General features: G+C 34.6%; 1 pseudogene; it reads left to right on the top strand.

The window, feature by feature from the left end:
- Nucleotides 1–23,472: 23,472 nt before the first annotated feature.
- On the top strand, nucleotides 23,473–24,097 carry LOC125392658 (ubiquitin-conjugating enzyme E2 variant 1 pseudogene; annotated as a pseudogene).
- Nucleotides 24,098–24,902: the final 805 nt, after the last annotated feature.

The following is a 24,902-nucleotide window of genomic DNA, read 5'->3' as shown; positions in this document are numbered from 1 at the left end:
TCAGAAATGAGTAAAATAAACTGCTGTTTATTTAAGGGTAGACTCACAGATCACAGTCCTCTGCTTGAGTGGGGCACAGCAACCAAATCCCACAGCTGGAAAAGAGCTAGGACTAGCATTTTACAACAGTATTTATAGTATAAGAGGCCACGCCCAAGTGGGTGGATAACTTAAAGGCTACTGGCTGTAGGAATTCCTACAGTACATTATTCTGCTCAGGTATACTCCTCTTGTAACCAACTTCTTTCAAATATGCCCAAACTATGAAAAATTTTCCCAACTCAAAGAATTGCAATTAAAATATGAATCCACAAAAGGTTTAAATGGTGATGAGAGTAGAACTCTTAAGCTTCAGTCACTTTTTTTTTTAGATTTATTTGTTTATTACATATACAGTGTTCTGCCTGCATGTATACGTGCAAGCCAAAAGAGGGCACCAGATTTCATTACAGATGGTTGTGAGCCACCATGTTGTTGCTGGGAATTGAACTCAGTACCTCTAGAAGAGCAGTCAGTGCTCTTAACCTCTGAGCCATCTCTCCAGCCCTTCAGTCACTTTTCAAAAACTCTGCATCTTAGTACTGTTTCACAGTGATACAGACTTGAAAGTCATGACCTATAAACACAGGATGCTGCATACTCAAAAGAAAAACTTAATGCATACATTCTCACTTAAGTTAATTTCTTGCCTGAATATGTTCACCCGCTTTCTCTCTTATGCAGTCAAGTATAAGACTGTTGTTTTCAATCATGTACTGCATCTTACTTCAAAGACAAACTAAATGTTTTATTCCTTCTTGAGGCTGGTTGTGTGAAAGCAAGCAGTTATCAACAGAAGGACTAAGGGTTAAGCAGAGATAGTGTGTGTATTCTTGTCTATTAGTAGGGAAAGTAAGCAAAAGTCATCTTATTTGATTTTAACTTAATAAATAGCTTTTTTAAAATATAAATTACCTATTTATTTGATGTGTGTGATAAGTTTGAATGTGTGTCTGTGGGAATGTTTGTGAGAGAATGTGTGAATGTATATGCATGAAAAACTGTGTGTGTGTGTATGTGTGCATGAAGATCAGAGAAAAACTGGAATAGATTATCACATTTCATCTGGGTGATGCAGTGTCTTTCTTTATCTTTGTGCTGCTGCACAGTCTATTCATGTCTGATTGCCTGTGAGTTTCCCAGTGATATCTCTGTCTTTGTCTCCTATAGAGCATAGATGTGTACTGCTGCTTTTGACATGGATTCTGGGATAAACTTCCACAGTTTTACTGCTGAGTCATCTTATTGGCCCCATATTTTGTACATATAACTATCAGTTAACAATAACAAATGCACAGGGGTATAGTGCCACAAGCTTTAATCTTAGTATTCAGTAGGCTAAGGGAGGCATATATCTGAGTTCAGGACCAACATGGTCTACAAAGAAAGTTCCAGCATATCTAGAACTACACAGAGAAATCCTATCTCACAAAAATTATAAATAACAGTAATAATAATAATGATTATAATTTCTAAAAAGATAATAATTGCAGCACATTTTCTATATTGACTTTTGTTGCTTATACTCACATCACTGTTTTAGTATATGCACAGCCTTTAGTTTTCCCTTGATATTTTGGAATGTAAAATAAAAAGTTCCATAAAACAATGATGAAAGGAAAATAATTAGCTCAGGAAAAAAAAGCCTGTAGATGCATTTTAAAAATCTGTAATTAGAATTTTTCAAACACACCCAGTTTATATTGCATTAAAAAATTTGTACTTTCTAATTTAAACCTTTGCATCTCCCACAAATATCTTTTCACATCTGATCTACTATCCCTTACAGTAACTTTTAAATAAATATTTTAATTGCTATATAATGATTAAAAACTGCACAAGTTTTAGTATTTGATAAAACAAAAGAAAAAATTTAAAAAAATATTCATATGTGTGATTTATGATCTTCAAAAATAATATACTAGATCCATAGAAAGGTATAAATAAATACATTCTATGCACTAATTTTCAATGAAGAGTCCATTAGTTGCTAACTTATAACTTTCAGTAATTAACTATGTAGTAAATGTAAAAAAATCTGAGTCAATACTCCATAATATTACAAGCTTTCACTTGAAGAATCTGTTGTTTTGTGGTATCAGACAAATTAAAAATCTACTTGTGTTCAGGATTCAGTATAATTTTTCAACTGAAGTCCTTTGACTAAGATAAAAGATTTTGAATATAAAAATTATTTATGCACAAAATTAGAGAGTATTATGTGAAAGCTTTTATAAGTGGATACTTTAAAGCTGTTACAAAATATTGATGCATTAAGATATATTCTTTCTCTCAAATGAGATGAAATCAACACTGCGTATACAATATCATTTATATTCTGCTCTTGCAGCCTCATTAGACATTATTTTTTTCTTTGACTACATAAATTTAATCTATAATTAAGGTATTTGTTCATATTGTATAAGATTATTATACTTTCCCTTTATTTATGAACTAGATTAATGAAAATGCCACATTTAAGTTTTTCTTATTGAAGCATTTGAAGGAAGTATTCTGTACTCTGTTTCAGTTTATTATTTATTCAACTGAGTTTTCTGATAACATTCAAATCTTTAATTCAAAGATTTAAATAATTTAGTATTGAGTTCTGAATGTATTTATTATAATATCTCTCCTACTATCAGTCACTATGTAAGGCTCTGTGAATATCCATGACTGATATCCATGAAGTACATTATTAAGATTTTATGGCATACTGGATTTCTCAAAGTGAGGATTTTCTTTTCCACTGTTGAGAATTCTAGTTACCAAGTTATAAAAACATTATAAAAAGTCAGAATAGACTTCAGATGGAAACTGAGTCACATGTGGGCTACCACACTCATCCGAGATAACTCTAAACTATGTCAAACTGACAAGTAAATTTAAACTGAATATTAGGTGTGCACAAGCTCCCCTGTTATCTACACTCTTACTAATATTGCCTTGCCAATTATGTTTAAACATTTCAACAGTTGAGAGGACATTCAAACAATAATACACACATGTATACAAACTGCTACACACAATGCTCCAATGACTATTATTGAAGATGGACGCTAAAAATAAATCCCACACTGTTGACTGAGTTTTTTTATGTCCTAGATATTTTAAATGTTCAAACAATCAATGTTTTGTATTTACTTTTATAGACTAAAGATGCTCCCTTATTAATAATACTTTTGAGTCCTAGTGGAAAAAGTTTTCTCCTAGCGTTCTTCCATGTGAACTAAAAAGTGATGTGGTGCCAGAGCCTCAGATTTCAGTCAAGGATATAAGCTACCTTCACTTCTAGTTACTTACAGAAGCATTGTAGAAGAACAGGTATCAATGACTATCATTTTTTATTCCATATACCTCCATCTATCTCTCTTTGAATTAATTATAAATAAATCAAATATGAATCAGTAACCATAGCAATAAGCAAACACTTGTTTAATCAAAAAAATTCGTATATAGGAAAGCAAATAGAACACAGTCTAAATGGTACAAAACTTAAAGTATATAAGCTCCAAGTATACCTGGCATCACTATAAGCAGAAAAGAAATACTAACAACCTTTTAAAGATTTTTTTTAAAGAAACATATACTGCTTATAAGACAATAATGATGAGTTTGGAGAATGGCAGAAAAAAATTGATAGGAGAATACGTTTTATGAACACTACTGACCACTGTTCAAAGCCTGGCAAAATACTTTAAGGCACAAAGCATTCTAGATATGTATAGCAAAAGACCCTATCTACTTGGAAAATACAACTTCTTAAATATGTGTTTGTGCCTGTGTGTTACATTCTCATCACAAAATAGAGGACTGTATAACATAATGCTTCACATTAAACAGTCTAAAAATTACCAAAAATGCAACAAGTTAATTTAATAAATATCCAAAGACATTCTCAGGGTCATTATGTGGATTTTGTTAGTGTATCTTCACTTTCAGAAGAAAGATTCAGTAATACTATAAGGAATAATTTGTGTGTGTGTGTGTGTGTCTGTCTGTCTGTCTGTGTTTGTTTGTGAAAGGACATGATAGTAAAGGTAAAAATGTCAATGATGTAGAGAAGAAACACAAAAGCAGAATGGAATAATAATGAGCAATCAAAGTTATTAGGAAGTTCAATGTATGCTACATGTATGTGTATAAAGGCCACAAAGCCTTCACCATATCCTAATAATACAATATCCAGTAGAAAACTTTGATATTCAAACAGATATATTTCTCAGTATTTTTATGGGACATAAATGTATTATACATATGATGGAGAGAAATAAAGTTAGGTACCAAGAAGAATAGAGAAGCAAAAGGATCCTTGGCTTATTTTTGAGGAGGGTATTGTGGCACATGCCATGTACAAGTTATAATTTTATAAAACTGAAAAATGTCCACTGTATTTACTTCACAAGAAAGTTCAAGAATAAGTTAGTTAAAATTCACTTGCCCATTGCTTTAACTGTTTGTAGATATAAATGTTTTTGTATGGCTAACTAGAATATCTGAATGTCTAGTATATACAAGGCATATAATTTTAAAATAATCTTCCCCTTTGCTACACATTATCTCTAACCCTATTCATTTGAAACCAGCTCTCTTTGTGAATGGCAGTTAGACCATAAAGGAAGTAACTCTAATTTAAATCTAATTGTGTGCTTTTGTGTGTGTGGTAATAAAACCCAAGCTATTCTCTAATGTAATTTTAACAGTCACACTTATCTCTCTGAGATACTTTTCTGGTCCTCAAATGTGATGATTCTATGTCTGCCTGTGGTATTTTCCTAGGTTTGTCCTACCCTGCTACACTCTCTCATCTGTATTTATAACTTCCATAACCCACCCAGAAATTCAAAAATTTGAGATTTTCACACTTCCTGAACTACAATGTCCTCAATCTCTATGCACTTTTGGATTCTGTAATGTGTATTCCTTCTTTAGCATGTATTAACTTTATTAGTCTATCCTAGCAGATCAATGGATAGTAGGTGACTGAGGTCAATAAAAAATAGGAAATGTTTTCATATACAAAACAGGTGTTGATGATTATAAATTAATTAATTTTTTTCCTAAAATTGATTTGTATACAATTCTTTGGCTGGGTTAAACACCATAGCTAATGAGTCTATTAAAGGACAATATTTATGATGGTTTGCGGGTTCAGGGAGTTAAAAGTCTAGTATGGCAGGTCAGAAGTATGACAACCAGAAGGTATGATAGTGGTAGGATCAGGAAGCTCACAGTCCATGTTTATTTTATATTGTCTAATTAAAATATTTGGATTTTTATTCTGATCATGATGTTTCCTTTCTTCAGTTCCTTCCAGGTCCTCCACACTAACTCAACTCAGTGTACTTTCTATCTCTCTCTTTCTAGACAATGGCAAAAAACAAACACAAAACACACTCACACAAACACTCAACAAAATCAAAACCAACAAAATCACAAAATTGGAAAGCAATCAGCAGTGATTGTTAACTCCCATTTTATGCACAGCTCATGAGCATATTTTGCAGGTATGACACTGCTGTATATCTCAGAGATTGTAGCTATGTTGACATTTACCATTCTCCTCTGGTAGCATACAAGACTACCCACCAGACCCGAGTAGTGGGGACACATGCCTTTAATCCCAGCACTTGGGATGCAGAGGCATGTGGATCTTTGTGAGTTTAAGGCCAGCCAGGTCTACAAAGTGAGTTCCAGGACAGGCTCCAAAAGTACAGAGAAACCCTGTCTTAAAAAAAAAGAGAGAGAATCCACCAGCATCATAAGCACTACTCAGTAGGGTATGAAAACTATAGTTATGTTCGTTGAGATACATAAGTGTTATATTCAGGATTAGAGTCTTACCATCAATTTGCAGAGAACAGCCAGTGGTATTGGCAGTTGCCTAAGGTGTTTGGGAAATTCCTATCATGTACCAGTTTCCAACAACTTAAATAAATATAATCAACTTTTGACACTGGAAATGTTTCTGGTGGTGAAAGATGTCCAGTTAGAACAGTGTCCCTCAGGCTATTTGGTGACTGAATTTAGATTTCTTTGATATATGTATATATTTTGGAAGTTTTTAAAAGAGTACATTTTCATATAACCCTTCAAGTAGCCCTTAGTGTTAAAGGTCTTTCCCTGTATTCGTACCCTTTATAGTTATCTGCCATCTTTTTCTTATTTAATATTGCCACTTCTGGCCACCCATTCTCTACATAATTATATATCCTCTTTTTATTAATACTAAGAATATATTTATACAGCATGATTCTTACACTTAAGGTTGGGAAAAATGAGGGAAGGGCCCTTGTAAAGTTGTGAGAACCAGAGACCAGAAAGGCTACAGTCCTACTTTTTCTTCTGAACAAGAAAAAAAATATTGCTCCTATAATCAAGAATGGTGGAATGAGGAACACTATTTAAAATTTCACGTGTATGAAGTACTGTTATTCATTTTGCTGTTATTGTGTCGGTTTGTTTTTTTGGGGGGAGGGATTGGATTTTGTTTTGTTGTTTTTCTATTTGGGTTTGGTTTTTGTCTTCATACTTTTAAGGGATTAGACCCAAACCCTTAGTGGAGAGCTCTCTATATATTAGGTTAAAACTAATTGGACTCTGTATGTCATATATGTAACAAAAATAAAACGAAAAAAGGTCATAAATTTGAGGAAGGGTGGTTGGGGTCATTCCTTAGAAGAAGGAGAAGTAATATAAATTAGTGGATTTCATGTATGCATGTATGACATCCTCAAATAAAAATATAGTTAAAAAATATAAAACAAGTGTCTCCTAGCTCAAAAACAAAATACTTAAAAAGAAAGTTTAATAAAGTAATTTTTTTAATTAACTTGAATTTCAAGGTGCAGATTCTCTTGGCATGACAGTTCATTTTAAACACGTTAATAATGTTGAGCATTTATTAGAGTTTTATTTACATAAATTTTATCTATAAGCTAATGAACAAAATAAAAACTTGACATCTTGTACTAAATCAAAAGATAAATTGAAGGAGATACGTGGTTTTGCCTTCCTGATGAAACTCAAACATGATAGATGAAATGTCAAAGATTTATAATAAATGCAATATCGAATACACTATTAATCCTACCTGATATGTGAGGTACCAAATTAAGAAAGATGTTTTTATACTGTAATTTCCACTAAGCATTCTTTGAAATCCTTGACTGTTAAAAATGTAAGCGTCATAATGCAAAATTGTTTATATAAGGGAATTTCCACAAAGGATTAGAGGTATAAGAAATAGTATTGTTTAAATCAATCTGCTCTCAGTGAAGTTTAGTGAGTGAATTCCACATAAAATACATCTATATGTACATGCTGTAAGGCATTAGTTAGTCATTCTTATGAATAATTTTAGTGCATCTCCATTTTGTTATATATATATGAAAGTGTTTGTATTAAATATGGATTTGATAATTTCAATGCAAAACTAATTTTCTCAATTTGTAGTTACTGTCATAGACCTATTATCTAAATGTACAAATATTCTGCATATTTTTCTCAAAAGTGATATACCCTACTTATTGTACTAAATATAAGCAGTCATGTTTTAGAAAACACTTCAATTTTATATCATATTTATTTGTTTTTAGTCCAAAAGCATTAATAGGAACATTTTCTAGGTCTTATCTTACTTTTTAATCTTATATTTTTAAGAAAAGAATGACTCTATTTTATTATTATATTAATTTTATAGAGGTTCATACATGTTATCTAAGAAGTAATATTATTCAAGTTATTTATAAATATCACAAAAAGGAGATTAGAAATGTGACTGGAAATCATAATTTGATATGTTGTTTTCAAAGAAAAGAATGAAAAATTATATTTACCATTCTGTCTTTTAATTCCAGTAGTGTGTTCTGCAACAATTGAATAATATTTGAAGAAAGTTAATTATTATTGATTTACATATTCATTATAAATTCTTTCTATAAGTAATATAAAGCAAATTAAATTAGATTCTCCATTATTAAGCTAGTTTAAAAACTAAAACCATTTGTATTCTTGTGACCATCAGTTTTAAGGTGGCAAATTTTTTTGATCTTACCACTACAGTCTTTGGATTTCCTTTCACTGTTCCGTTAGTCTGGACATGAATTCTTGTTTTTTCTCTATGTATTCACTGTTCACTGATTTTTAAAAATATATTGAGTTTGTGAAATTAGAACACAAATTATTCTTCAATATGGAGTCCTATAAACACACATCATCATCAATGTCACCACCACCATCATCACCATTAATACAATGAATTGTTTCTGAGATGTATAAGTGTCAAAGACACATGTAAATGTGCTTAGTTATCAGATGGATAAATAAAATGAAATATACAGTGTTTGATTATCAAACAAGAATCACAGCAATGTAAAATTAGAACGTGGTTACACTCTAATAGGACACTTAATTTATTCTCTTAAACTAATTCAACAATTAATAAGTGTTCAAAAGCAATTGTGAGTGTCATTCATAGAAAATAAAAGACTCAGCTAACAAAACTGAATATTTATTCAGCACTGTCTAGCACAGAGATGCACGAGACTCTCAGGAAAAGAATAGAGCCATTTTGTTTAAAACTCATAATTCCCTGGCATAATATACTCATTTCACTCAGGTATAAATAGATTCTTTTAAGATTCTTTTTTTTTTTAATTCTGTAACACCTCCCCCTCCCCCACTTGGGCAAACATACCTAGCCCTAAGCAGTGCTTGTGGGACCAGAGGCCAAATGGTTTACACAGTGTTATCAGTTTCTGAAAACAGTGGATTCTTATAAGAATTTAAAGACTGGACTGGAAATCCCTCTGGATGCTTGTATGTGTAGGGGCATGCTGATATTTAACAACCACTGTGGAACTTGCTGAATTTTTTTTTAAAGGCTAAAGGCTGTTTATTTGTTCAGTCAAGCTGTCTAAAACAGAGGAAACAGATCTGGAGTTTGGGGAGTGGGGAATATCAAATTTGTTTGAATACTGAGAAAACAGTACTTGTCATTCTTGCTGGGACCATCTGCTTCCCCCACCCCCGTACTCCACTATGATATTAATTTTTTTAATTTTTTTTCTTTCTTTATTTATTTAAAGAATTTCCACTTCCTCCCCTCCTCCCAATAACCTCCCACTCTCCCCACTCCCTCCCCTCCTTCCTCTCCATTCCCAAGAGCAGTCAGGGTTTCCTGCCCTGTGGGAAATCCAAGTTCCTCCCCACTCCCTCCAGGTCTAGGAAGGTGAGCATCCAAACAGGCCAGGATCCCAAAAAGCCAGTCCATGCAGACGAAGCAAGACCCAGTGGCATTGTCAATGGCTTCTCAGTCAGCCCTCATGTCAGCCACATTCAGAGAATCCGGTTTGATCACATGCTCGTTCAGTCCCAGTCCAGCTGGCCTTGGTGAACTCTCATTAGATCAGTCCCCTTCGCGGTCCTTACTTCCTTTTTCATGTTCTCCTTCCTTCTGCTCTTCTTTTGGACCTTGGGGGCTAAGACCAGTGCTCCAATGTGGGTCTCCGTCTCTATCTCCATCCATTGTCGGATGAAGGCTCCCTCTGTTTCTGTTTTCCTTGCTCACGGTCTCCCTCCTTCTGCTTCTCATTTGGACCTAGGGAGTTAAGTCCAGTGTTCCAATATGTGTCTCTGTCTTTTAAATTAATATTCCAATTATTAATTCAATTTTCCATATACATGATGGCTATAAGAGTTCCCTTTGTTAATAGGATGAGCATGGCATTTTGAACAAAGCAATATTAATTAGATATTAATTACAGTTTTTTTATTCTTCACTTGTTTTACTGTTATGCTTTCTTTCAAAGAGACATCAGCTCCTAATTATAGAGGTATTATTCCACTACGTATGAAAAATGCATGCAAAAATATTCTTCAGAATACTTTTGTTTCACATATTCCACCTTCCTATATAACATATATCACAGTGAACTCACAAATAATTTATAAAATTTTTTATATGTGTGAGTATTTGAGAAATGGGAAAAATAAAATTCGTAATAAATGGTCAGTTTATAATTAGGTAGGTTTTACAGTCCTCACAAGTACCTCACTTGATAACTTGTTTTAAAGTCAAGGCATGATCCAAGACACTCTCACTGTAAGAAACTTCCTCCTGAGAGATGTGTGTAAAGAATAACACAGAAGAACTCTACTTTTCCTAGGTATTTATGTATAGACTAATAAATTGCTTGAAAATATTGAACAGTTTCGGTGACCTTGTTGGTTAGGAAAACATGAGTTTTCCCAGAGTGTCACAAGTTGCCCCTCCTCTTTGGTAATCACAACCTCCTCTAATGAGGGACTCCTGTGCCTATACCCAGGGCGGGAATTGCTTATGTTGATGGTGTGCACCATGTCATCTGCATTCTGTGTTAAATCATAAAACATCTTTAGTCACAAGAAATTTCATTATGCTTTCTGCTCTACTCTGTGAACACATGGAAATTGAATACAAAATTTTAAATCTACGCTGACCCAGTGCAATTTTACAACTGAATGTGTATAACTCAGTTATAAACTTCAAATATTAAAACTTTTCTTTGGTGAAATTTTAAATGCACAGAACTGAGCTTAATTATTATCAATTAGATAATGTAACTATGTAAAGAAAGATTAAAGTGAATACAAAATTACATTTCATTTAAATAAAGAATTAAATTATAAATTCTTTACACAGGCTATCCAATGATTGCTTTTCAATCTCAGTAAAATTGGTTTAAATACTATATTGAATACTACATTGAATCCTGTCCGCTGATGCGTGAAAAAGTCATTTTTTTCTTCTCATTTTAGCTTATATTTTCGCCTTTCTCCAGTTAGACCCAAGAATCTATATGATCCAAATAAACTGACTGCATAGATGAGTGGCAGTATTTCAAGGAGACAATGTCCTCAGTGATTTATCAGAAAACCTTGTTAACTCAGAAGTATGAGTCATAGGTCACTGTGCTCAAAACAAAGCTGGATACCACCCAAGCAGAGAAGAGGCATGCTGGATCTGTAACGGTTTTAGTAATCATCAACGACATGAATTCTCTAAACCTTTCACTATGAAATAATTTCTAGATATATCACTTGACATCAACAACCTCTATTTAATGGTCTCAGTGGATAAACTTTGTAACTCGTGAATTTAATTTTAATGCTACTTCTTATTGTTACTCCATTATTGATATGGAGAGTAGCCTTTAATAGGCACTTAATTTACCCAAGACTTGGTGCTGAAACCTTTACTTTCTTAATGGATTTATTATTCGCAGCAAAAGAGAAAGACAAGTTCTTTCAAATTCCTTATCTAATTCTGAATTAAACTCAAGTTTGTAGAAGTTACGTTAAAATATAAAGAGGTAGAATACACAAGAAATCTCTCAAGTATAATTAGGTGTTAATTTATGTGTTAATTAGAGGATTTCATACAGGCATTAATATATTTTGATCAAGTCTCCTCTTATTTCTTTCCCTCCATTTCATACAATCACTGCCATATCCTTCCAATTTCATGGGGTAGCTTTTCAAGCCATCTGCGTTCACCTAATGCTAATACCTATATGTGGATATAAGAAAATTGACTGATTGTGGACCTGCATCACTGAAGAAAACTAGTAAGTAGGCGAAGTTTACAAATGTATATAAAGGCACTTAGTAGAATGATAGTAGTAGGTTCTCAACTATTGTCTACAATCTTTCCAGCACAGGGGTGCTTCAGTCCACAGTACCAGCCACAGGGTCCATAGTGTAGAGCAAGTCTTAAATTTAACCAGAGAGTGCCATGCTACTGTCGTGCATGTTAATATTACATCTGTAGATGTATGCACTGTGGCTAGTCATTGCTGCAGCTTGTAGAGTTCATAGCTAAGGAACATTTTTTGCTGTGATATTAATAAATAAAACTTGCCTGAAGATCAGAGTGTAAAACAGCCTCACTGATCAGCCTTACAGACCAGGCAGTGGTGACACCTTTAATCATAGTAGCCATACAAGTTTGCCACAGAAACTGGGTGATAGCTATGCATGACTTTAATCCCAGTCCTAGAAAGGATTATAAAACAGAAGGAGATTACTCATGCAGACAGTCTTATTTTGAGATTCTTGATGGCAGGATCACCATTTCAGACTGAGGTAGAGGTAAGAGACAGTGGCTGGCTATTTTGCTTTACTGACCATCATTTTGAGTGCCGATTTCTGTCTCTGGGTTTTTATTATTCATACTAATTTTTTTTATTAATTTCCTACCCCAAGTTAAGTAGCATGTGTAGTACATACTAGCGCTATGAAAACTAGCGAGTAGAGAGTTTCACAAAGAGTATCAACATTATTTTTATATTTTCTCTGACTCACATGTATGTTATTAGCAGTCACAGAGTATTATCATCAAGTTCTGTATATCAACAAAGAGCAGTGGTTATAGTTTGTATCATTTGGGCATCTATGGGTCTTTCCTAGCTAGAAACTCTGAAAAACGCAACCCTTGTACCTGCATTGTTTGTTCATTTGATAGCCTATGAATAACTTAAAAGTAACTACTTTAGGTCACTATGAACTACTCATTAATCGATTTTGCATCCAGATGATTTTTGTATTCAACTATGAAATGCAAATGTGATAAGATCACATTTTTTATTTTCTTTCTTTTCTCAGAGATTGATGGATATTGCAGGTAATTGATTTTTTGATTTCTAGGAAATTTTTAGTACCATTATGTCTAGCTTTCTAGTTTTTTACTACCAAAAATTTTGAAAGCCTACCTTTGTTCATTGCAAATGTGGCCTAGTTTTATTTTATCTTTTTATTTTATAATTTTTAGTTCTTTTAACTTTTATTGATTCTTTGTGGATTTCACTTTATACATCCTGACCCCACTTATCTCTTGGTCCCTTGTATCTGCCTTCTGTCCCTGAAATTCCCACCAAACCAAAACAAAATTTCAAAGAAAAAACAAAATCCAAACGAAACCAAGCCAAACAGACAAACAAAAACATCAATGACAAGAAAAAAGGCGAAGAATCTCATCATGAAAGTTGTAGTGTGGCCTTTTGAACCATACAAGTTATCCATGAGTCCATACATCTTTACTTTTAAGTGCTCATTACTATGAGTGAAAAGTCTGGTTCTAGGTCTTAGGCTTCTGCTATACTCAATAATGGGCTCTCACTGGAGCTACTACTCTTCGATATCCTGGTATTGCCCAATGTCATGGAAATTCTGAAATTCTTCCTCTTTACATGCTCCAACTGTTCATAGGTTCATTGCATGTTGAGGTGGGCTAACTCATAGCTCTGCTTCTGGTTCTGGCCCTGGGTGGTAGCTGGGTTGCTCAGCTCCCTGTCCAGGCAAACTCTCCAGCACTGCCTCAGCTAGTTCACCCATTGTAGCCTACAGCCTTGAGTGGCATCAGATTTCCTGCTTTTGGGCCCTCAGGTTAAACTCTCCAACACTCACACCACCAAGGCCAGCTCTACTCTTTTATTTAGGTGAGGAACAGGGGCCACTCTCCTGATTGCTTTGGGGGGATACAAGGGTAGAGAATCAGCTCTCTTGTTCTCATGCTCTCAGGACTGGCTCACCTGGACACTCAACAACAGGCTCAGATCTAGACTGCTGCCTTAGTGAGGTACAGGGCCAGCTCTCCTGTGTACTAGAGCAGGTGAGGAGCAGGGCTAGTTCTTTTACTTTTGTGACCCCAGGGCCAGTTCCTTTGCATGCCAAAGGAGGTAATGGGAGGACACTCTTTCTCTCACCCATGTCACCACATGACAGAAGAGGGTAGTCAGGGTCAGCTGTCCTGCACTAAGACCCTCAGGGATAGCTCCTCTAAGACTCTTCCAGCAAGATCAGCTCTAGTGTGCTTACTGCCCATGTGAGGGACATGCCTATGTTGAAGACTGGGGCTATCTTTCCTCAGTGGGAAACCCTCAGATTTCAACATGAATTATTTCCTATGACCCCTTGTGGTAATACAAACTATGGACATCAACACAAATCCTAGTTGTAACAGGACTGCTGACCCAGACATCATGGGGTCTGAAATAAGAAGATATTATATATATATATATGCATATATACATATATATATACATATATATGTATATATAATTGTATATATATACATATATATAATTCTGAATTAAAGATATGTTCAGTGGAGCAAATTCTTTTTATATATCTGTCAAAAATTAAAAAACAAGAATAGATAGACTATTATAAAAGCAAAAGAAGACAAAACAAAACAAATGTCACAAGCACAAATACATGTATTTAAACCAGGTGGCTATAACATATATGGTAGAGAACTTTTTATTTAAATTATCACTTTAATTATGAAAATTAACTATAGTTAATCAGAAGTTTCAATTTGATTATCTTTGATAAGCTTCGCTTGTGATTACCAAATTTCTCAATAACAATTTTTCACATACATTTTCTTTTTCAGTGTGATGTTTTAAATATTATAACAAATTACCACATACAGAGGCATATCAGGAGGTAAAATCTATGTAGTATTCTATAATGTTTCTATAAACTTACTTTTAAGTTATGACAGATTTATAATTTACTAAGCTCTTTTATTCCTATGTTTTAAACGTAGGATAAAAATTACTTAGGAGTTGAAGTGGTGCTTCTTACCATGCCTAAATGAAATTTGAAAAAGTCTAAGCTATTGTCTAACAATCTAACAAATCTCTTAAATAAAAGAATTTCATCTTACATATTAGAAATTTTTAAAGAAATTATTTTTACTTCTCATTGTCTAGTAGATATTCTTACCTGTTATTTTTAACCTTGTCTAAATATTCAAATGTTAGAGACACACATTTTTGAATTTGAAGTATTTTTAAATTTTTCATGCATTATATTTTATTCTCATTCTTTTTTCCCCACAACTCTTCTTTGATATTTTCCTTCCATATCCACATTATTTCAAAGTTTAACTCGGTCTTAAAACACACAAACATGTACACACTATACACACACACTACAAAGAAACACACACACAAACTCCATGGAGCCCATTCTCTGTTGATGAGATACTGAACATCAAGCCTGCTCTGGAGCAGGGCTGATCCATCCAATGTCATTCCATCACAGGAACTAATTTTAATCATCCGGGACTAAGCTATTGAATACTTTCATTTAAGTCACTTGATAATATCATTAAACAGTTTATGGCTTAAAATCATGAAGTAAATAATATAGTGTTAATCCAGCTGTGAGCATAATTGTCTGAACCATTGGAGCAATGTCAATTTCCCATAATTCTTTTTGAAAAATTTTAATTCCCTTTACCGCTTTTTGGCATAAAACTTCATATTCTGTTGAGTATGTTTTTACTTTCATTACGGACATCGTGATGTTTTTCTGTGTGAAATACTACCGAGCTTACACTCAATGTGTCTTAATGACATAGAGAATGTTTATGTCCACACATATTTACTATCTCAAGAACATAACTCAATTCTGGCCCAAGTGACTGTTCTGCAGCTCAAGAGTAGCACTGTAAATTTCTTTTACTCTGAAATAAAGTTTCTCTACTATTATTAGCTTTTTTGTTTTAATTTACAAGAATGATGTAAACACACTATAAGTATCTTCTAAGTTACTTTGATATTTGTTTACTTAAATAGATATTCTAATATTCAATACTGCTCAGGCTGCTTTCAACAACAAATGCAAAATATATCAGACTTTCCTTTTTTTATCTGTTTAATGATGTCAAACTTAATTTGACATCCTACGTTCATTAATACATTTACTTTATTGGTGATAAATATATTTTATTGTACAAATTTTATGTAATAATAGTTTTCTCACTTCTTTAAGTCAATTACAGAAATACGTAATGTAAAGGAGTTGAAATAGAAGAGACTTTGAAGAGCAAAGTGCAAAAGAACTTTCCCTTGGAAAAATGCTTGCCTGTCTCTACTTTCTATAAGATTTCCCTGATATTCCTTCTCTATATTCTTCATTTCTCTACTGTTAACTTTGATTTAATTTGACATAGTATATTCTCTATTCTTTTCAAAATATAATTAAACTTCAAACAATTTAAAAATTCTCATGTGACTTTTGGTATTATATCAAAATTTATTCTAAAGGATTTTACTTAGTTTTCATTACACATACCCTCTTTCTATACAAATTGTTGAAGTAACAGTAGTGAGTGAACAGGACTTTCATTTGCTTGTTTTTCTATGGTAGTCTATTTAAACATTGGTCTTCTTTCTTGAGTAGAGAAGTTCTACACAATATTAATTTAACTACCTTCTTTATATTGTTAGTTTTATTTTTGAATGAAAACCACTTTTGCCAGACAGTGGTGGCACATGACTTTAACCCCAGCACCTGGGAGACACAGACAGGCAGATCTCTATGAGTTCAAGGCCAGTCTATTCTACAAAGCAAGTTCCAAGACAGGTCCAAAGCTACACAGAAATCCTGTCTCAAAAAACAAAAATAAAATAAAATAAATAAGAAAGGGAAGAAAAAAGGAATTAAAAAAAGAAAAAGTTGAAGCAAAACTTTAAGACAGTCTAACATAATAGATAACAAAATTGATTAAAGTACCGAAACCTCACAAATGTGAGCAAGTTAGATAGCAGTGTCCTAGTTAGTTTTAACTGGCAATTTGACACATCGCAGAGCCAGATTATCAGAAATACTCAATTGAAAAGTTACTTAGGTTATATGGTGTATAAGATGACTTAATTATTTTATGTCGAACAGTGTTTCTTACTGATGTGGAATGTATGATGTAGAAATTATGGGAGGAAAAAGTAGATCATTAAGTCTACTTTTATTCAAAACATAATTGTTTGACTCTGCCCTTCTGTATCTCTGCTTGGATATCCCACTTTTCTCTATCCTGCCTTGCCATAGACCAAATCAACTTTGTTGATCAATAAGAGCAACACATATTCACAATATACAGAAAGACCAACCCACAGCAGCCCACTGTAGGCACTATGGTTGCCTGGAAAAGTGGTAACAAACTAAATAAGAAACTATCTATGACCATGTCTGCAAACAATTCAGTTTGCAGCTTACATTAATGAGTTCTGCATTGTTTCATTTAACTTCCTTCCATAATTTCCCTCTTTGATGAACTGGCTTGATAGTAAGACAAATAAATGTGTCCTCCCTCTAAGTTGATATTGCTGAAAAAAAAGGAGATTATAGAGGGTATATAGGTGGACTTGATGGAAGGGACAGAAGGAAGAAATGTAATTTAAATACAATATCAAAATAAGCAAATTTAAAAATACTGCAGAAATAATTAGCATTGACTATACAATGTTTCAATGATTGTACCATTTTGTTATACAAATATATGACTTACTGTTCATATATATGCTATAATATATGAATTTTACAAAAAATGGGCCATTGACCTTAAAATGATTATGAAGAAATCACAAAGCATAGATATTAGATTAGTTTTGATGCTATTAAAATTACTACAAATTTGGTAACTTATAGAAGGCCATATTATTTTAGAGTTCCAGAGATCAACAGTCTGAATGACTTTCAATGGTAAGAGTCAGTATGGTCCAAGGCATTGAAATCCATGGTTCAGGGATAGACATTTCAGGAAAAAAACAAAACAACAAAGAATATGCCTTGCATTTCCAGCTCCTAGAACCAATCTTTAGGTGAGGATTTCTTCAAATTCAGTGGTCTAACATCTTCAGTTCTATTTCTAACTCATTCACCATCTTCCTTATAAACATTAAATGAACATTAGTTGTAAAATCAGATTTTCCTAATCTTTCCTGTCCAATATCCTTAATTTATATCTATAACGTTTTCCTCTTGTAGAATAGAAAATTCACTGGATGTAGTGATAAGATTCTGACAAAAGCAATGTTACTCAAACAAAAACTACAAATTCTGCAAATGAGCTTTGTATATGAAACCCACAAAGCTATAATTTTAAATAATAATGTATAATTATCACAAACCATATACTCATGAAAAACCAGAGTAGAATCCAGTTAATTCATGTGTTCCTAATAACAGAATTGAAGTTCAAATGTTAAGAAATGTGAAAGAGAACAATAAAGGGCAGTGGTGATATATGTCTTTTATCCCAGCACTTGGGAGGCAGAAGCAGGTGGATCTCTGTGAGTTTGAGGCCAATGTGGTCCTCATAGTGAGTGCCAGGATAGGCTCCAAAGACACACAGAGAAATCCTGTCTTGAAAAAATGATAGATAGATAGATAGATAGATAGATAGATAGATAGATAGATAGATAGATAGACAGATGATAGATAGGCGAAAAGATAAATAAAATGAATGAATGAATGAATGAATGAATGAATAAATAAATAAATAAATAAATAAATAAGTAAATAAGTGGGAACCTGTGGCAAGCAATAAAGGACATAGCATAAATTTGCTGGTTTTGATTAGCAGACGATGTGAATAAGGAACTTGTTTTTATATAAAATAATTACAAATTCTGCCAGTTTTAAATGGGTTTTTAATTAAAGAAATTAAATATAATCCTATCAGTAATAATGCACATAGGTATACATTGTATATTTTGAGTATAATAGAATCAGCAGCTGGGTAGTGGTGGTACATGCCTTTAATCCCAGCACTTGGGAGGCAGAGGCAGGAGTATCTCTGTGAGGCCAGCCTAGTCTACATAGTGAGCTCCAGACCAGTCAAGACTATTACACAGAGAAGCTGTCTCAGAAAATAAAAGATTCAGTATATATTGAGAGGAAATATCAGAATTTATTGACTGCCAGTGTGGATTTCTTTTCAAAGACTCTTGTCTTCTTTTAAAGTCATCTTGGCTCATAACTGAATATTATATTATTTGTGGTATGTATCATGATTTAACTCCACATTTATTACAAATGTTGATGTTGTAAGACAATTTATTTTTCTCACTAGAGTTGTTAAATTTCTTAGAAGTTATAAGTATAAATTGAATGTCTCAGTCATCATCATGTGTAGTTATCAACAAAATCTCATTTAGACTTGCAATAATTATTTATCTTAGTTTTCTTGACATCTTTTCATATTGTCTAAATATATATTTTTAAAGAAGAAAATAAATCTTAGAGAATTTTGTGAATAATACTCACCCATATTCATTACAGATAGTATAAATAGAATGTGTATGAATTCTTTTCACAATGTAAATCCACAAGGAAAATAAGTGATGCAACTATTGCTCATAATCATATTTTTTCTTCCATATTAATGATTGTGTCTGGGTATTATAATTTTGGATGCTCAGTCTCTTATTCGCCTCACACAACATATGAAAGAAACAAGCTTTCTTTGAGAATATCATGCAGTCATGAAAATATTTTTTTAACCACAGGTCCAGTTATTTGTAATTTATTTATAATTATGGTTTTGTATACCTTCAGAAATTGATGTATTGCATCTATTTAACTAGAGTATATTTATGTAAAGTATGACTTTATTATTCTTTAAATCAAATGCTATCTTAATTAAATTATGTGCACAACAGGAGTCTGGGAACCTGGGAGTAGATGAGCTGTGTAAATCAAAATAATAATAATGCATGTGATTTTTTTGTTTATTAAATGTCTCTGGATGCCTTGATATATAAAACATTATCTACATACACTTTGTTTTCCAATTAGAATGCTTTCCTTTCATTTATTGCCAAGTTTTAGTATATTGTAAAAAAAACTTAGTTTTGTTAAATAATTAACTATGATTATAATTTTGTGTGTTGTAGTGGTGATGTAGACAACACAGAGTACTATAAACAAAAGTTATATGTGTATGTTTTTGCATAAAGGGACATTTCTATCTTTAAAACTTCAGACTCTTTTAAGTCTTGTACAGAGTGAAATGCTGGTTTTGGTTTTTAAATGGGTTTTTAATTAAAGAAATTTATATTCTTAATTGGTTTTCAAATTATTACATATATTTATGTATTTTGAATATTGTCCTATCTTTCTCTTATTTAAGTACAAATTTTATATATCTATTAGATATCTAGTAGTCTATCACTATATTCATATAATTATCCAGAACTTTTATTTTATATTATAAATTTAAAATGTAACAAATATTTAAATAATTGAGTCAATTTATACTTACATACTGGTTTTAAATAGGTTGCAAAATTTTTTGGTTTTGCCAATTGAACTGAAAAATTAAAAACAACTATGAAAGCAGGAATATTTAAAATTAGAAGACTAAAGATGTATTATGTGCAGTATGTTCAATAACTTGCATGTTCTTTAAAAAGCTTTTTCAGGAATAGAATTCTAAATGTTTGAACATGTGGACCTAGGGAGCTAAGTTCAGTGCTCCAATGTGGGACTCTGTCCCTATCTCCATCCATCGTCAGATGAAGGTTCTATGGTGATATGCAAAATATTCATCAATATGGTTATGGGACAAGACCAGTTCATGCACCCTCTCCTTGCTGCCCAGGGAACAATCTGGGGATCTCTCCCTGGACTTAGCTCCCTATGTCCAAATGAGGAGCAGAAGGAGGGAGAACGTGAGCAAGGAAGTCAGGATCACAAGGGGTGCGTCTACCCACTGAGATGGTGGGACTGATTTAATGGGAGCTCACCAAGGCCAGCTGGACTGGGAGCGATGGAGCATGTGATCAAAATGGACACTCTGAACGTGGGGGGCAATGAAGGCTGACTGAGAAGCTAAGGACAATGGCATTGGGATTTAATTCTGCTGCTTGGTCTAACTTTGTGGGGTCCTGGTTTGTTTGGCTGTTCACCTTTAAAGACCTGTATGGATGGGGGAGGACCTTGGACTTCCCATGGGGCAGTGAACCCTGACTGCTCTTAAGACTAGAGAGGGAGGGGGCGGTGTGGAGGGGAAGGTTGGAAGGGGAAGGTGGAGAGGGGGAGGAGGAGAGGGAAGGGGAAGAGGTGGAAATTTTTAATAAATAAAGAAAAAAGAAAAAAGATGTATGAACATGATTATGATACTATATCACAATATGTATTCAGTGCTTTTATTCATCATCATATTCCGCCAGTAATATATTGCTAGATATTTATAACAGTGATTTTTCTGAGGTCATGCATGGAGCAAAGTACAAAAACATGTATTGGTTTTTACAAATATTGAAATTATTTCCTAGTAAGAGCTATGACTTTTTTCTTTTTTTCTTTATTTTATTTATTAAAAATTGCTACCTCCTCCCCTCCTCCACTCCTCCCATTTCTCTCCCACTACCCCTACTCCCCCTCCCTCTCCAGTCCTAAGAGCAGTCAGGGTTCCCTGACCCCTGGGAAGTCCAAGGTCCTCCCCCCTCCATCCAGGTCTATAAAGGTGAGCATCCAAACAAACCAGGCTTTCACAAATTCAGTTCAACCTTCATCTGGCGATGGATGGAGATAGAGACAGAGACCCACATTGGAGCACTGGACTGTGCTCCCAAGGTCCAAATGAGGAGCAGAAGGAGGGAAAACATGAGCAAGTAAGTCAGGACCGCGAGGGGTGCGTCCACCCACTGAGATGGTGGGACTGATCTATTGGGAGCTCACCAAGGTCACCTGGACTGGGACTGATGGAACATGTGATCAAACCGGACTCTCTGAATGTGGCTGTCAATGAGGGTTGACTGGGCTATGACTTTTATACAACTTACTTAAAACAAAATAGTACAAGAGTAAAAATGCTTATTATAAAAGGAGAAAATATGCACATGAGGTTTACCAATGGTAGACAACTTGACAGCATCCTCAGTTTCCTAGGATGGGTCTCTGGGTATGCCTGACTCTAAATTAGGTTAGCCTCTAGGAACATCTTACAGAGTTCTATAGATTAGATTAATTAGGGTAGTGGAGAACTGCATGCATAGGAGAAGGGGAGTGCAACATTGACATTCAACACTCTTCCTCATGAGTACAGACAGTGTTATTAGACCTCTCATGCTCCTGATACCATGACTTCCCACTCTAGGATGAGCTGCACTTTGAAAACAGAGTGAAAATAAAGTTTCCCTTCTTACGTGTCTTTTTCTTTTGCATAGGTATCATAGCAACAAGAAAAGCAATGGATATAATGAAATGATCAGAAAACTTTCAATAAAATGAACTAACAATGTCAATGAGCAATAAAATTATTCTGACAATAAACAATGAAATTGGAAATATACAGATAAAGAACATTACAATGAACCTTAACTACCATGAAAAGGAAATGTTAAAAACATTATACATTATACTCTGATCAATTTATTTAGCTGGTTGATACAGTAGGATTTGAGTAATAACATGCAATCGAAAGTAAATTAATGCTTAGCATTACTGTATATTGCATAATAGTAGTTCAAATCTAAAGCTTGAGCAACATGGTTTGACACATATCTAATAAAATTAATGTAATATATAATACACATTATAGATATATAAAAGATAAAATAACCTTGTATATGTGTGCCATTGGTGTATGTTTCAGGGTGCTTCAGTACTTTTTGTACTTTGTTTTTTTTCTTTTTCACGTCTTCCTACTTAAAAATATTAAACACATTCATTATAATAGACTCTCAGCAGTAGTTCAGTATAAGAATATGTCAATGGCTGAATAGTTTAATGCTATAAAATCTTTAAATTTTACAATCCTCATTTTAAATTTCTATTAAATTTAAATTCACATTCCATGTGCAATTCACCCTACCTCTCTTCCAACACCACCCCAGCCTCCCTCCCAGCCAAACCCCATTCATTCCTTCCATTGGGTAAGAGATCCCATTGGAAGTCAACAATGTCTGGCACATTAAGTTGTTTCAGTATCAAGTCCCTCCCCTTGGATCTTGATATATACAGTATTTCATGTGCCAATTAAGAATTTCTTTCAAACTATCAATGTAGGTTATCAATAGTTCACTCTAACTCATTTGTATAAAGCCAATGACCTCTTAAAAAGATGTCAATTAGCACTTGAGTGACTGTCACAGCGGAAACCAGCTAGTGTACCCCACTAGTACATAATGGCAGATCATCAGTGATTATGCCGACCTGCTATTGGACTTATTATAATCAATTATCTCTTACACCACAGTCATGCAGATGACCAAAAGCTGAAGATTTATCTGGATTTTTTTAATGACCTTAACTTTTTAAGAACTTCATATATTACTCTGCCTCAGCTTCTCTTCTACCTCTCCCTCTCCTCCTCCATCCTGCCCTGTGCCCCAATTCATTCATTCATTATCTCTTGACGATCACTACAACATACATAATTGGATTTATGAGTAGATCTTACTAAGAATTTTTGTTTGTACTTTGAGTGTTTAAATGATCAATATGGGAAGTGTTAGTGAAATTTTTCTCTTAAATGTCTTTGAAATTATTTTCCCTTTTTAATACATGGCAAAGATTGGAAATATCAAAAAAGGACAGTGATGTAATTATATTTTAATTAAAAAACATTTAAAAAAACAATTTTCGGACACAAGATGGTAGCCACCACAGGCTCGGGAGTAAAAGTCCCTCGAAATTTCCGACTGTTGGAAGAGCTGGAAGAAGGCCAGAAAGGAGTAGGCGACGGCACAGTTAGCTAGGGTCTAGGGGACGACGAAGACATGACACTTACAAGATGGACAGGGAGGATAATTGGGCCTCCAAGAACAATTTATGAAAACCGAATATATAACCTTAAAATAGAATGTGGGCCTAAATACCCAGAAGCACCCCCTTCTGTCAGATTTGTAACAAAAGTCAATATGAGCGGTGTGAGCAGTTCAAATGGCGTAGTGGACCCAAGGGCCACAGCAGTGCTGGCAAAGTGGCAGCATCAAAGTCATCCTGCGGGAGCTTCGACGCTTGATGATTTCAAAAGAGAACATGAAGCTGCCACAGCCGCCAGAAGGACAGTGTTACAGCAATTAGTCACCAAGGGCCAGGCCCCCCCTCCCCAATCCAACCTAAGTCTTCATTTTCCACAGTACTGAATTTTCGAGATTCATCTTGTAGACCTCAAAGTCCTGGAGAGGAAGCTCCACTGAGACTTCATCCTGAGACACTGTTCTGATACTAATTTCTGTCCATTTGAAATACCTGAGTTGTGCTGTGTAACATCTTCTGTCGGGTGTAACCGCTGGCTGCCTAGTTGAACTTCTGGGATCAAGAAGGTGTGCTGAAATCAGTTTCCTGTGGGAGCGGTGGGCACAGCTAACGCAACTGTGAACAGACACGTCACACAATCACCTGCTGCTGACACATGGCCTGGGCCTGCTTTTGCCCTCACCGCCCTCCTGCCACAGCTGTGTGGTGGTTCTTAGACTAGACGGGAAGGTTTCAGGTAGCAGCCGTGGAACTACTGCTGGGCTTGGGGTGCTTTGGCTGTACCCCTGCTTCCCTAAGTCTTAAGTTATGCCCCGTCCAAGCCATCATCTCCCACGTTCCTCTACTCCCGCCCTTGGCCAAAGCTTAGATTGTAACCCTCCCCTCCCTCTGAAATTGGCCGTGGGTGAGGAATTCAGGGCTGCCCGTCTCCCCACCTTTATCAAGGGGTGCTGCTTTCCCCCTCTTCAACTCCCTTGTTGCCCATCACCACCCAACACTTGCTGTGGCCAGAAGCCATCAGATGAGGTTGGAAGAGCCTGGCCTCCCTCACTTAGCTCTGGACCACACATTCACTTGCCACCAGCCTGGGAAGGGGGCTCAGCCCTGCTGCCACCATCAGCCAATGCACTTTGAGCTCAGGTCTCGAGGTGAACAGAGCAGTCACGAGGCAACCAACCTGCCAGCGCTCAGGGTCCTTGGAGGTTCCACCTAGAGAAAGGCCATGCGGAGAGTCCTAAGCGCACGGGGTTCTGTGTCGGTTCCTTTTCTCATAATTGCTTTGCTTTTACAAACTGAAAAGGTTTGGACAGGGCTCCCTG

The sequence above is a fragment of the Myodes glareolus genome, chromosome 2, assembly GCF_982192425.1.
Source record: "Myodes glareolus chromosome 2, mMyoGla1.1, whole genome shotgun sequence".
NCBI classification, from domain to species: Eukaryota; Metazoa; Chordata; class Mammalia; order Rodentia; family Cricetidae; genus Myodes; species Myodes glareolus.
The sequence above is the reverse complement of the archived record's forward strand: the minus strand, read 5'-3'. Positions and strand labels throughout refer to the sequence as shown.